The sequence below is a fragment of the Aotus nancymaae genome, unplaced genomic scaffold, assembly GCF_030222135.1.
Source record: "Aotus nancymaae isolate 86718 unplaced genomic scaffold, 86718_ANA_hifiasm-v0.15.2.pri h1tg000003l, whole genome shotgun sequence".
Classification (NCBI taxonomy): domain Eukaryota; kingdom Metazoa; phylum Chordata; class Mammalia; order Primates; family Aotidae; genus Aotus; species Aotus nancymaae.
The window spans coordinates 45,084,135-45,096,219 of record NW_026988414.1 but is presented as its reverse complement, the minus strand read 5'-3'; the positions used below and the strand labels follow the sequence as shown (position 1 = coordinate 45,096,219).

The 12,085-nt window shown below is 38.6% G+C and overlaps 1 protein-coding gene and 1 non-coding gene across 2 annotated transcripts in view; one reads left to right on the top strand and one right to left on the bottom strand.

Annotated features, from left to right (window-relative positions):
* Positions 1–12,085, bottom strand: part of CAAP1 (caspase activity and apoptosis inhibitor 1) — a 59,825-nt gene that overhangs the window by 30,631 nt on the left and 17,109 nt on the right. The gene's annotated exons all lie outside the window — the stretch shown is intronic.
* Positions 5,793–5,899, top strand: LOC135277276 (U6 spliceosomal RNA). The gene has a single exon (XR_010344893.1). It is a non-coding gene; the product is annotated as a U6 spliceosomal RNA (small nuclear RNA).

The window sequence follows — 12,085 nt, the reverse complement described above, 5'->3', positions numbered from 1 at the left end:
AAGGTACTAAAATCTAGTATGCTAGTAACCAGTACACTTTAATTAGTAACTAGTAACTACAAGACACCAACTTGCTTTTTAACCAATTTACATTTTAAGAATACACATGCATTCTATTTTAAACAAAAGCACTCATATTTCAGATTTATAAAACAGGCAACTTAAATGGAGATTTTAAATAGACAGATATACACACATAAACATATATTTTACACATGTATACGTGTATATATATGTGTGTGTATATATATGCATATAAATGTGTGTGTGTGTGCGTGTGTGTGTGTGTGTGTGTGTGTATTCTGTTGCCCAGGCTGGGGTGCAGTGGCACAATTAAGGCTCACTGTAGCCTCAATCTCCTGGGCTCACCCAATCCTCCCACCTCAGCCTCCCAAAGTGCTCATATTACAGGCATAAGCCACCATCCCCTAAAAATAATTCTTATCAAAGATTTACTCACATTATAAACAATTCCCTAAAGAATATATATTTAAATACCCTCATGGACATAAAATGGTTTCATTTATACATATTGCCTAAATGTAAGACCTATTTAGGAGTGTCTTCTTTTTTTTAAGTCAATCATTTGAAATTATAATTTGGTAACTAATTTAGAACACACCTATCCTCTGCTAAGAAAGGATTAGTGGCTAGAAACAGCTCCAAAACATTCATATAGAACCTACTTTGGTTAGGCACAGTGGCTCACACCTATAATCCCAGCACTTTGGGTGGCTGAGGCAAAAAGATCCCTTGAGCCAAGGAGTTTGAGACAAAGCCTGGGCAACACAGGGAGACCTCATCTCTACAAAAAATTTAACTATTACCTGGTTGTCATGGCTCATGCCTGTGGTCCCAACTACTCAGGAAGCTGAGGTGGGAGGATCACTTATCACTTGGGCTGTGAGCTGTGATTAAGCCAGTGTACTCCAGCCTGGGTGACAAGTAAGCAGTTGCCTCAAAAAGAAAAAGAACCTACTTTATGGTATAACTTATTTTGAGAACTTAGATTTTAAAAATTTCTTTATCTTTTAGAACTATGATATTATCTCAATACTGTTTATTATCTGTAGGAAATTACAGCGTCATTTTCACTAATATCTCCCTCAAAATCACTAAATAAAAACACATTCATTTAAAATTCATAAAGATATTTAGAGAAAGCAATTTTAAAACTGCTAAGATTTCCCTACAGTATTTATACTTTTATTCTTTATATATAAAATCTCAATCCAAATTATTTTATTGTGCTATTCAAGACTTAAATTTCATTGTAAGCACATTCTAAAGAACATTACACGAGCCAAACTAATACCTGTTCTCATTTTTAGTGCTATTTTAACTACAATAAAACTTTTTTTTCCAGCCCATCTCCGATCAGTCAACACGCTAATTCCAGGCCTCCATATTACCTATTTACTTAAAAGTGTTTCTGTTGTTAGGCAATTTTGTCTTAATGTGTAATTTTACAAATGTTGTCACAATCCCTAATAGTTTTAAAACACTACAAAACTATACAACTTGAAATAAAATACAAACAACCTGAAATAAAATATAAATTTGCTCATTTTGTTTTCCCTAGGGTGACAATACCATTCCTCGCCTTTTTCATTTTTAAAAAAAATTTATAGATATATAATAGTTGTACATATTTATGAGGTATATGTGATATTTCAATACAAGCATACAGTGAATAATAATAAAATCTGCATAACTGGAATACCCATCACCTCAAACACATCGTTTCTTTGTGCTGGGAACATTCTAAATTTTCTCTTCTACCTATTTTGAAATAAACAATAAATTACTGTTAACTACAGTAGCCCTATTGTACTACTGAACACTAGAATTTATTCCTTCTATCTAACTGTGTTTTTCTTTTTTTTTGAGACGGAGTTTCGCTCTCGTTACCCAGGCTGGAGTGCAATGGCGTGATCTTGGCTCACCGCAACCTCCGCCTCCTGGGTTCAGGCAATTCTCCTGCCTCAGCCTCCTGAGTAGCTGGGATTACAGGCACGCGCCACCGTGCCCAGCTAATTTTTTGTATTTTTAGTAGAGACGGTGTTCCACCATGTTGACCAGGATGGTCTCGATCTCTTGACCTCGTGATCCACCTGCCTCGGCCTCCCAAAGTGCTGGGATTACAGGCGTGAGCCACCGTGCCCGGTCTAACTGTGTTTTTCTATCCACTGAAGTAAACTTCTTCAACCACCCCCTTCCCGTGATCCCCACCCCCCAACTTCTGGTAACCAGCATTCTATTTACTACTAACATGAAGTCAATTTTCTAACTTAAAAACTGATGATATTTAGAAACTATAGATGTTGTATCTTCACAGTTTCTAATCCTCATCCCCATTAAAATTGTTGTAATAGTCATGATTAATTTGAAGTTTCAAACTAGCACACTATCAAAAATATCTTATTACTGCTTTCTTGTTACTACTGGTAGTAGAAAAGAGTTATCTTAAGGTATGATAAGAGTAGGAAAATACATCCTTAAAACAGCAGTAGAAAGAGAAATCTAGAAAAAAATACATTAAAGCTGAGCTTAGAGGAGAAATGGAATTTGAATATATAAAACTGCCAATATGAGAAGATAAACTGTAAGATAAATTAAGAATTTTTAAAGCTTGTTCATAAACATTTGTGCATAATTATGTATCTTCAAATATTTAACGTGTTATAAGAAAACTAATATACATAAGGTATATTAAATACCATACACATAAACATGTATATGTACACCTCATACTGGCAGATGTCACTTTACAGCTTCTTAGACAATTCTATTGATGTTATGTCCTTTCTAAATAAAACTATAATAAAAGGGTTTTAACTAGGGAGGCCAAGGTGGGCGAATCACCTGAGGTCAGGAGTTCAAGACCAGCCTGAGCAACATGTTGAAACCCCACCTCTACTAAAAATTACAGAAATTAGCCAGGTGTGGTAGCATGTGCCTATAATCCCAGCTACTTGGGAGGCTAAGGTGGAAGAACTGCTTGAGTCTGGGAGGTGGAGGATGCAGTGAGCTGAGATCACGCCACTGCACTACAACCTGGGTAACAGAGAACCTGTCTCAAAAAAAGAAAGAAAGAAGGAAAGAAACATAATAACAGAGCATAGGTCACCCACTAAAAGAAAACATCAAATTCTTTCATGTATTTTTAATATCACAGATTGCTTTATCTAGACATATTTGAAATTATTTTTCTTCATTAAAAGAACTGTATGTCTCTGTTAATAAGAAACTGACAAACTGATACAACTTTCTAAAGCCAACCTTTGGCCTTCCTGTATTTTCCCCTTCAATCAGAGTATCATTTTATAAAAATTTTGTACATTTAACATTCAGGCAAATGAAGTACTAGGTAACGTACTGAAATACAATGTCATATAAAAAACGGCAGCACTCAGCTCTAATTTTTTGCACTCCCAGGAAGGTTGCTTGATCTGATTTTTTTCAAGGAACTAAAAAATCCGGGTTGTGATATAACCTTACTTGGCATGTTGGAAACAATTTCAAAAATTTTAAAGCATTTCAAATACCCCTATTGCTCTAGGCAACCAATCTGTAACTTTGGCTTACTGTCCAGATTTTAATCAAGTATACTATATTAGTTTTCTATTGTCACTCTAACATATTACCACCAATTTAGTGGCTTAAAATAACTTATATTTATTCTCATACAGTTCTGAAGGTTGTAAGTCAAAAATAAGTCTTAAGAACTAGAATCAAGGTGTAGGTAATACTGCATTTTTTGCAGAGATCCAGGAAAAATCTACTTCCTTCCTTGTCTTTTCTAGCTTCTAAAAGGCAGCCTACATACCTTGGTTTGTGGATCCTTCCTCCATCTTCAAAGCACATGATTTTAATCTCTGTTTCCAGTATCTCTTTAACTGTCTTATTTCCCTCTTATAAGGATCCTCATGATTATACTGGTCTCACCTTGATAATCCATAATAGTATTCCCATCTCAAGATCCTTAACTTAATTAATCACATCAGCAAAGTCTCTTTTGTTTTTTAAAAGTACATATTTCAGATTCTGGGAATTAAAATCTGCATGTCCCTTGGGTGAGGCAGAGGTCATTATTCTATCATATATGTATTCTAGAAGGGTTTTTGTTTGTTTGTTTTGGAGATTCCTTAAAACTTTCTATATAAATAGTCATGCTTCTGTAATTAGGGATAGTTTTACTTTTTTCTTTCCAATGCATATGTCTTTTATTTCTTTTTCTTGCCTTACTGTACTCATGCAATATAACAATTCCACCATATTCTCTAGCAGAAAGTGAAAGTAGATATTCTCACCTTTTTATTATCTTAGGAAGAAAGTAATCAGGTCTTCACAGCTATGTATAACATCTGTATGCTTTTGTTTTTTGAAGTATATTTTGTTCTTTTCCCCTACCTTCTTGAATTAGAAAAAAGCCATGCATTGCATAATGTTTCAGTTAACAACAGACTGCACATGGGACAATAATCCTGTAAGACTATGATAGGGGGCCAAGCACAGTGACATGCTCCTAGAGTCCCAGCAATTTGGGAGGCTGAGGTGTGAAGATCGCCTGAGCCCAGGAGTTCGAGATGGCAGTGCATTATGATGGTGCCTGTCAATAGCCACCCTCACTCCAACCTGAACAACGCAACAAGGCTCTGTCTTTAAACAAAAGAACAAGATTATAATGGAGCTGAAAAATTCTTCTTAGCCGGAGACATCTTGATGATACCGACCCTGTGTAAAGCTAGGTCAACGTGTGTGTTTGTGTCTTAGTGTTTAACAAAAAAGTTTTAAAAAGTAAAAACAATTTAAAAATAGAAAAAAGCTTATAGAATAAGGATATAAAGAAACAAATATCTTTGTACAGCTGCACGATGTGTTTCTTTTTTAAGCTAAGTGTAATTACAAGAGTCAAAAAGTTTTTTAAAAATACAAGTTTTTTTAAGTTATGGTAAGCTAATGTTAATTTATTATTAAAGAATTATTTTATACATTGGTGTGTATTCTCAGTATACATGTTTATAAAGTCCATAAAGTAGTGTACAGTAATAAGCTGGGCCTTCACATTCACTTACCACTCACTCACTTATTCACCCCAACTTCCAGTCCTGCAAGTGCTCCATTCAAGGTAAGTGCCCTGCATAGGTGCACCATTTATTGTACCTTTTCTATGTTTAGGTAAGATTTAGATACATAAATACCACTGTACCACAACTGTCTACACTATTCACTACAATAACATGTTGTACAGGTTTGGAGCCTAGGAATAACAGGCTATCATACAGCTTAGGTATAGTTTAAGCATCCCTAATCTGAAAATTCAAAATCCAAAATGCTCCAAAACATGAAATTTTTTGAGCACCAACATAATGCCACAAGTGGGAAATTCCACACCTGACTTCTTGTGACAGGTGTACAAAAGTATTAAAAATATTTTATAAAATTGGAGGTGTAATGGCTCATGTCTGTAATCCTAGCACTTTGGGAGTCCAAGGTGGGAGGATCACTTGAGGCTGGGAGTTCAAGACCAGCCTGGGCAACATAGTGAGACCTTGTATCTACAAAAAATTTAGAAGTGAGCCAGGGATGGTAGCACATGTCTATAGTCCCAGCCGCTGGGGAAGGTGAGGCAGATCACTTGAGCCCAGGAATTTGAGGCTACAGTGAGCTATAATCGTACCTGCACTCCAGCCTGGGCAACAGAGTGAGACTCTGCCTTTAAAAAAATTTGTTTAATAAATAAATATTGCATAAAATTACCTTCAGGGTATATGTAAAGATGTGTATGAGTGCTCGCTTTGGCAGTACATATACTAAAACTGGAAAGATACAGAGAAGAGTAGCATGGCCCCTGCGCAAGGATGTCACGCAAATTCATGAAGCGTTCCATATTTTTCAGACCCGCCTGGGCAACATGGTGAAACCTTGTCTCTACTAAAAGAAAAAAATTAGCTGGGCATAGCAGCAAGCGCCTTTAGTCCCAGCTACTCGGGAGACTGAGGCAGGAGAATTGCTTGAACCCAGGAGGCGAAAGTTGCATTGAGTCGAGATCGCACCACTGCACTTCAGCCTGGGCAACAGAGTAAGACTCGGTCTCAAAAAAAAAAAAAAAAAAAAAAGATGTATATGAAATATAAATGAATTTCATGTTTAGACTTGGGTCCATCCCCAAGACATCAATACATATATACAAATATTCCAAAATCCAAAAAAATCTGAAACCCAAAACACTTCTGGCCCCAATATGTCCAATAAAGGATACTGAACCTGTAACATCTAGGTTTGTGTAAGTGTACTCTCTGATATTTGCACAACAACAAAATCACCTAACTACACATCTCTCAGTATAATTCCCCATTATTAAGCATCACATGACTATATTTTCCTCAGATGAGTACATGGGCATACCATCTCTGCATTCCTTCCTATCTGCATCTTTCTTTTACCTAACAGATAAATGGTATCTTGACCAAGTATAGAAGCATGGGTAATTTTAGTTGTATGAAGATGTTACTCCACTATCTTATTAATGTTTCTGTTGTTGCAGATGAAAACTCTGATCCTTTTCCTTCTTTGATGTGTTCTGTTGACTGAAAGACTGTTAAATTCTTCACTTTATAAAAAAAATTTGCTTCTATGTTATTTTTTTCCCCGCAATCCTGCCTAGAACTCAGTGAGCACTTTCAATTTGAAGACTTAAATTTGTTTTTCAGGTCAGAAATATTTTCCTATATTTATTAAATATATTTCCTATCGTTGTTTTATTTTCCTATATTATTATTTGATAATTTCTTAATGATTTAGTATTTTACCCCTCCTTTCTATGTTACATTTTCCCTTTCTAGGATTCCTATTTATTATACATGAGGATGCTAAAGCTTTCTAGCTTATTTGATTATTTTCTCTTATGATTTCCATCTTTTATATTTTTGCTTTAGGAATCCATTCTTTCAGGCATCTAATTTGGGACTTAATGATAACAATCCCCTACTCTGAGTAACTTACAGAATTTAGTTTAAAAAAAATCATGTTTTTCAGCCCAAGAATGATTCTTTGTGCTGCACTTGATTTTCCGTAACAGCTCATTTTTTTCCCTGCAAATGTTCATTCCTCTAACAGCTTAATTTAGCTTGGCATGTGCTTTGTTTCTTTCAAGTAATTGTCTCTCTAGATATCAAGGTCCTTTAAAGATGTTATATATGTATTCAGGCATGTGCTTATGTATGTCATTACGGTCAATTCCTTGGGGCTCAGGTTTAGTAGCGACTCTAAAACTGGCAGAAAGCAAAGCCATCTCTCCCTCCACAGATCCACAATGTAGAAGTAAATCACTATTTTCTGAGACATCTACTCCCCAGTTTTCTCAGGTTCTCCCAGACTCAAAGACAGGAAACACCTAGCCCACTCAATTCCATCTTTCAACTTATAAAATGAAAGAAACTAGGCATATTCAGGTAAGATACATGTTAACTTTCCCCTTCCCATTCTCTGTCTTCCTCCACTTCCCCACAGGAGTTCTCAGACCTCAGCAAACCAAGTTTTCCTCAAGATCCACCACTTTGGCCAGGCGTGGTGCTAACGCCTCTAGTCCCAGCAGTTTGGGAGGCCAAGGTGGGAGGATCACTTGAGTGCAAGAGACAGAGGTTTCAGTGAGCCAGGACTGCACACTGTACTCCAGCCTAGGGGACATAGTTAGACTCTACCTAAAACAAAACAAAAAAAATCCACCGCGTTCCTCTAGGATCTTCAATGCAAATCAACAAGTACCTATCCAGCCCAAAATAAACACCTAGTAGTTATTATCTTTGCTAAGATTCCCAAGCAGCCCAAATCTTACCTGTAACCAATATCCATCTTATTTTAAAGAAACAGATACACTATATAGTTAATTGTCAAAGAAAAAAGGAGCAATATTCAAGTTTCCTTCTTCCCTGAATCTCTTGCTCTAACTTTGGAGAAATGTACACTGAGTCTTTGAGATTTGTATACATGTAAGTTTTCCACAGGTATCTTGCCACAACATTACTTGAAAACCACTGCATTTAAGAATAGCTCCCCAAAGTGATTTGAAGTTAAGGATATCTCCTAATTTCATCCAAAATAATTTCTATTTCTGTTTATTTTTGCTGTTGATTTGCAGTAAATTCTAAGAAGAGCAAAAATGCTGTTTATGATGCCACTTTTTCCCGAAAATTTTAAGATTTATAATTATTATAAAGTCGAACCACTGAAACTTGTTCACTGAAATATTTTACTTGCATGAATGCTTTATGTTCCTTAATTTGTTAAAAATTCACACATAAATAAAAATAGAAAAACTGGAAATACCTGATTTCTATCCCCTGTGTTTTCACTAACAATCATATACTTGGGTACTGTGATGATTAATACTGTCAACTTGATTGGATTGAAGGATACAAAGTACTGTTCCTGAGTGTGTCTGTGAGGGTGTTGCCAAAGGAGATTAACATTTGAGTCAATGGGCTGGGAGAGGCAAACCCAACCTAAATCTGGGTGGGCACCATCTAATGAGCTGCCAGTGCAGCTAGAATAAAGCAGGCAGGAGAAGATGTAAGAGTAGACTTGCTGAGGCTTCCGGCCCTCATCTTTCTCCCATGCTGGATGCTTCCTGCCCTTGAACATCAGACTCCAAGTTCTTCAGCTCTTGGACCCTTGGACTTATGCCAATGGTTTGCCAGGGGTTCTTGGCCTTTGGCCACAGACTAAGGCTGCACTGTCAGCTTCCCTACTTTTGAGGTTTTGGGTCTCAGACTGATCCACCACTGGCTTCCTTGCTCCTCAACCTGCAGACAGCCTATCATGGGACTTTGCCTTGTGATCGTGTGACCCAATTGTCCTTAATAAACTCCCTTTTATATATACATATATCCTATTAATTCTGTATCTCTAGAGAACCCTGACTAATACAGGTACCTTTTTCCCCTATGGCAAAAAAATATCTAAGCTCAGAACTACCAATAACAGAAAAAAAAAAGTGGTTTTCTTTTTTTGTTTGTTTCTCTTTCAGAGAATGAAGTGTTTCCCATCACAGCAGTTTCCTAAAAGAACATTCTCTGGTTGGGCACAGTGGCTCACACCTGTAATCCCAGCACTTTGGGAGGCCAAGGCAGGTAGAACATGAGGTCAGTTGTTCAAGACCAGCCTAGCCAATATATAGAAACCCCATCTCTATTAAAAATACATAAATTAGCTGGGTGTGGTGGCATATGCCTGTTGTCCCAGTTACTTGGGAAGCTGAGGCAGGAGACTCGCTTGAACCCAGGAGGCAGAGGTTGCAGTGAGCTGAGATCATGCCACTGCACTCAAGCCTGGGTGACAGAGCAAGACTCCGTCTTGAAGAAAAAAAAAAAAGATGTTTTCCATGCTAACTAGGTGTCTTTGGCGTAACTGTTAATACATTTAGTATGGACAGACACAGGTTGGTGTCTTTAAAAAGGCCAAACAGATAGGCCTCATTTGCCTCCTGCAAAGCACCAATAGTTGCGCTCTGGAAGCGCTGGTCTGATTTGAAGTCCTGAGCAATTTCTCAAACCAGACTGAGGAAGGGAAGTTTGTGATTCAGAAGATCAGTGGACTTCCAATAACAACTGATTTCATGAAGTGCGACAGTACCAGGCCTGTAACAATGAGGTTTCTTCCCCACTCTAGGAGAGGGTACACTCTCGTATGCAGCCTTTGTAGTCAGTTGCTTCCTGGGTGCTTTACCACCAGTTGATGTACAAGCAGTCTGTTTTGTAGGAGCCACCATATAGCAACCGCCTTACTTAGTCCCTTTCTCCTTTGGTTGGAGTTCAGTAAGCTAGAGATGGCACTGGCCTTGGAGAGTCACAATGGGTCAGCAGCACAGCAGAAGTTGTGAAAACCTCTCTGTCGTCATTTATTTGTTTATTTTGAGATGGAGTCTCGCTCTGTCGCCCAAGAGTGCCATGGTGGGATCTTGGCTCACTGCAACCTCCATCCCCCAGAGTCAAGTGACTCTCCTGCCCCAGTCTCCCAAGTAGCTGGGATTACAGGCACACACCACCACACCGGCTAATTTTTGTATTTTTAGTGGAGATCAGGTTTCATCATGTTAACCAGGCTGGTCTCAAACTCCTGACCTCAAATGATCTACCCACCTTGGCCTCCCAAAGTGCTGGGATTACGTGCATAAGTAAGTGTGCCAAGCCCTCTCTGTCATCTTTAAACCTTAAATCCTATTCCATAACTTTAGAAACAAACCTCAACTAAAAATCAAAATGGGGTCATCTGTGCTTTCGAATGCTGAGGTGGGAGGACAGCTTGAGACCAGGAGTTTAAGATCAACCTGGGTAACATAGCAAAACCCCATCTAATTTTTTGTAGAGACCAGGGTCTCACTATGTTGCCCAGGCTGGTCTCAAACTCCCAGACTCAAGTGATCCTCTCAACCTGTTCTCACAAAGCGCTAGGATTATAGGTGTGAACCACCATGCACAGCTATTGCTGTAATCATTAAAAAGCGTTAAATAGCTACTATAATTAGCTATCCATTTGGTACAGTTTGGCTGTGTCCCCATCTAAGTTTCATCTTGAATTACAGCTCCCATAATTCCCACATATTGTAGGAGGAACCCAGTGGGAGATAACTAAATCATGGGGGAGGTTTCTCTCATACTGTTCTGGTGGTAGTGAATAAGTCTCATGAGATCTGATGCTTTTATAAAGGAAAATCCCTTTCACTTGGTTCCCTCATTCTCTCTTGCCACCGCCATATAAGAAGTGCCTCTTACCTTCCACCATGACATGAGGCCTCCCCAGCCACGTGGGAGGCCTCACGACATGATGGAAGGCAAAAGTGGCAGTAATCCTCTTTTTCCTTATAAATTACTCAGTCCTAGGTATGTCTTTACCAGCACCGTGAAAACAGACTAATACAGTAAGCTGGTACCAGTAAAGTGGGGCATTGCTATACATATACACAAAAATGTGGATGTGACTTTGGAAATGGATGACAGGCATAGGTTAGACAGTTTGGAGGGCTCAGAGGAAGACAGGAAAATGTAGGAAAGTCTAGAATTTCCTAGAGACTTACTGAATGGTTTTGACCAAATGCTGATAATGATATGGACAAGAAAATCCAGGGTGAGGTGGTTTCAGATGGAGATGAGAAACTTGTTGAGAACTGGAGTAAAGGTGACTCTTGCTATGTTTTAGTAAAGAGACTGGCAGCATTTTGCCCTTGGCTAGAGATTTGTGGAACTCTGAACTTGAGGAATATGATTTAGGGTATCTGGTGGAAGAAATTTCTAAGCAGCAAAGCATTCAAGAGGTATGTGGGTGTTATTAAAAGCATTCAGTTTTAAAAGGGAAAGAGAGCATAAAAGTTCAGAAAATTTGCAGCCTGACAATGCCATAGAAAAGAAAAATCCATTTTCTGAGGAGAAAATCAAGCAGGCTTCAGAAATTTGCATAAATAACAAGCAGCCCAATGTTAATCACCAAGATAATTGGGAAAATGTCTCCAGGGAATGTCAGAGGTCTTCATGGCAGCCCCTTCCATCACAGGCCTGGGGGCCTAGGAGGGAAAAATGGTTTAATGGGCTAGGCCCAGGGCTCCCTTGCTGTGTGCAGCCTAGGGACTTGATGCTTCAGAGGATGCAAGCCCCAAACCTTGGCAGCTTCCAAATGGTGTTATGCCTGCAGGAATGCAGAAGTCAAGAACTGTGCACCTGCAGGTTTGGCAATCTCCACCTAGATTTCAGAGATGTATGGAAACAGATGTCCAGGCGGAAGTTAGCTGCAGAGGTGGGGTTCTCATAGAGACCTCTACTAGGGCAGTGCAGAAGGGATATGTGGGGTTAAAGCCTCCACACAAAGCCCTCACTGGGGCACTGTCTAGTAGAACTATGAGAAGAGGTCCACCATCCACCAGACTTCATAACAGTAGATTCACCGACAACTTGCACTGTGCACTTGGAAAAGTCTCAGACACTCAACACCAGCATGTGAAAGTGGCTGGAGCTTCTCAAGACCATGGGAACCTACCATTTGCATAAGTATGACCTGGATGTAAGACATGGAGTCAAAAGAGATCATTTTG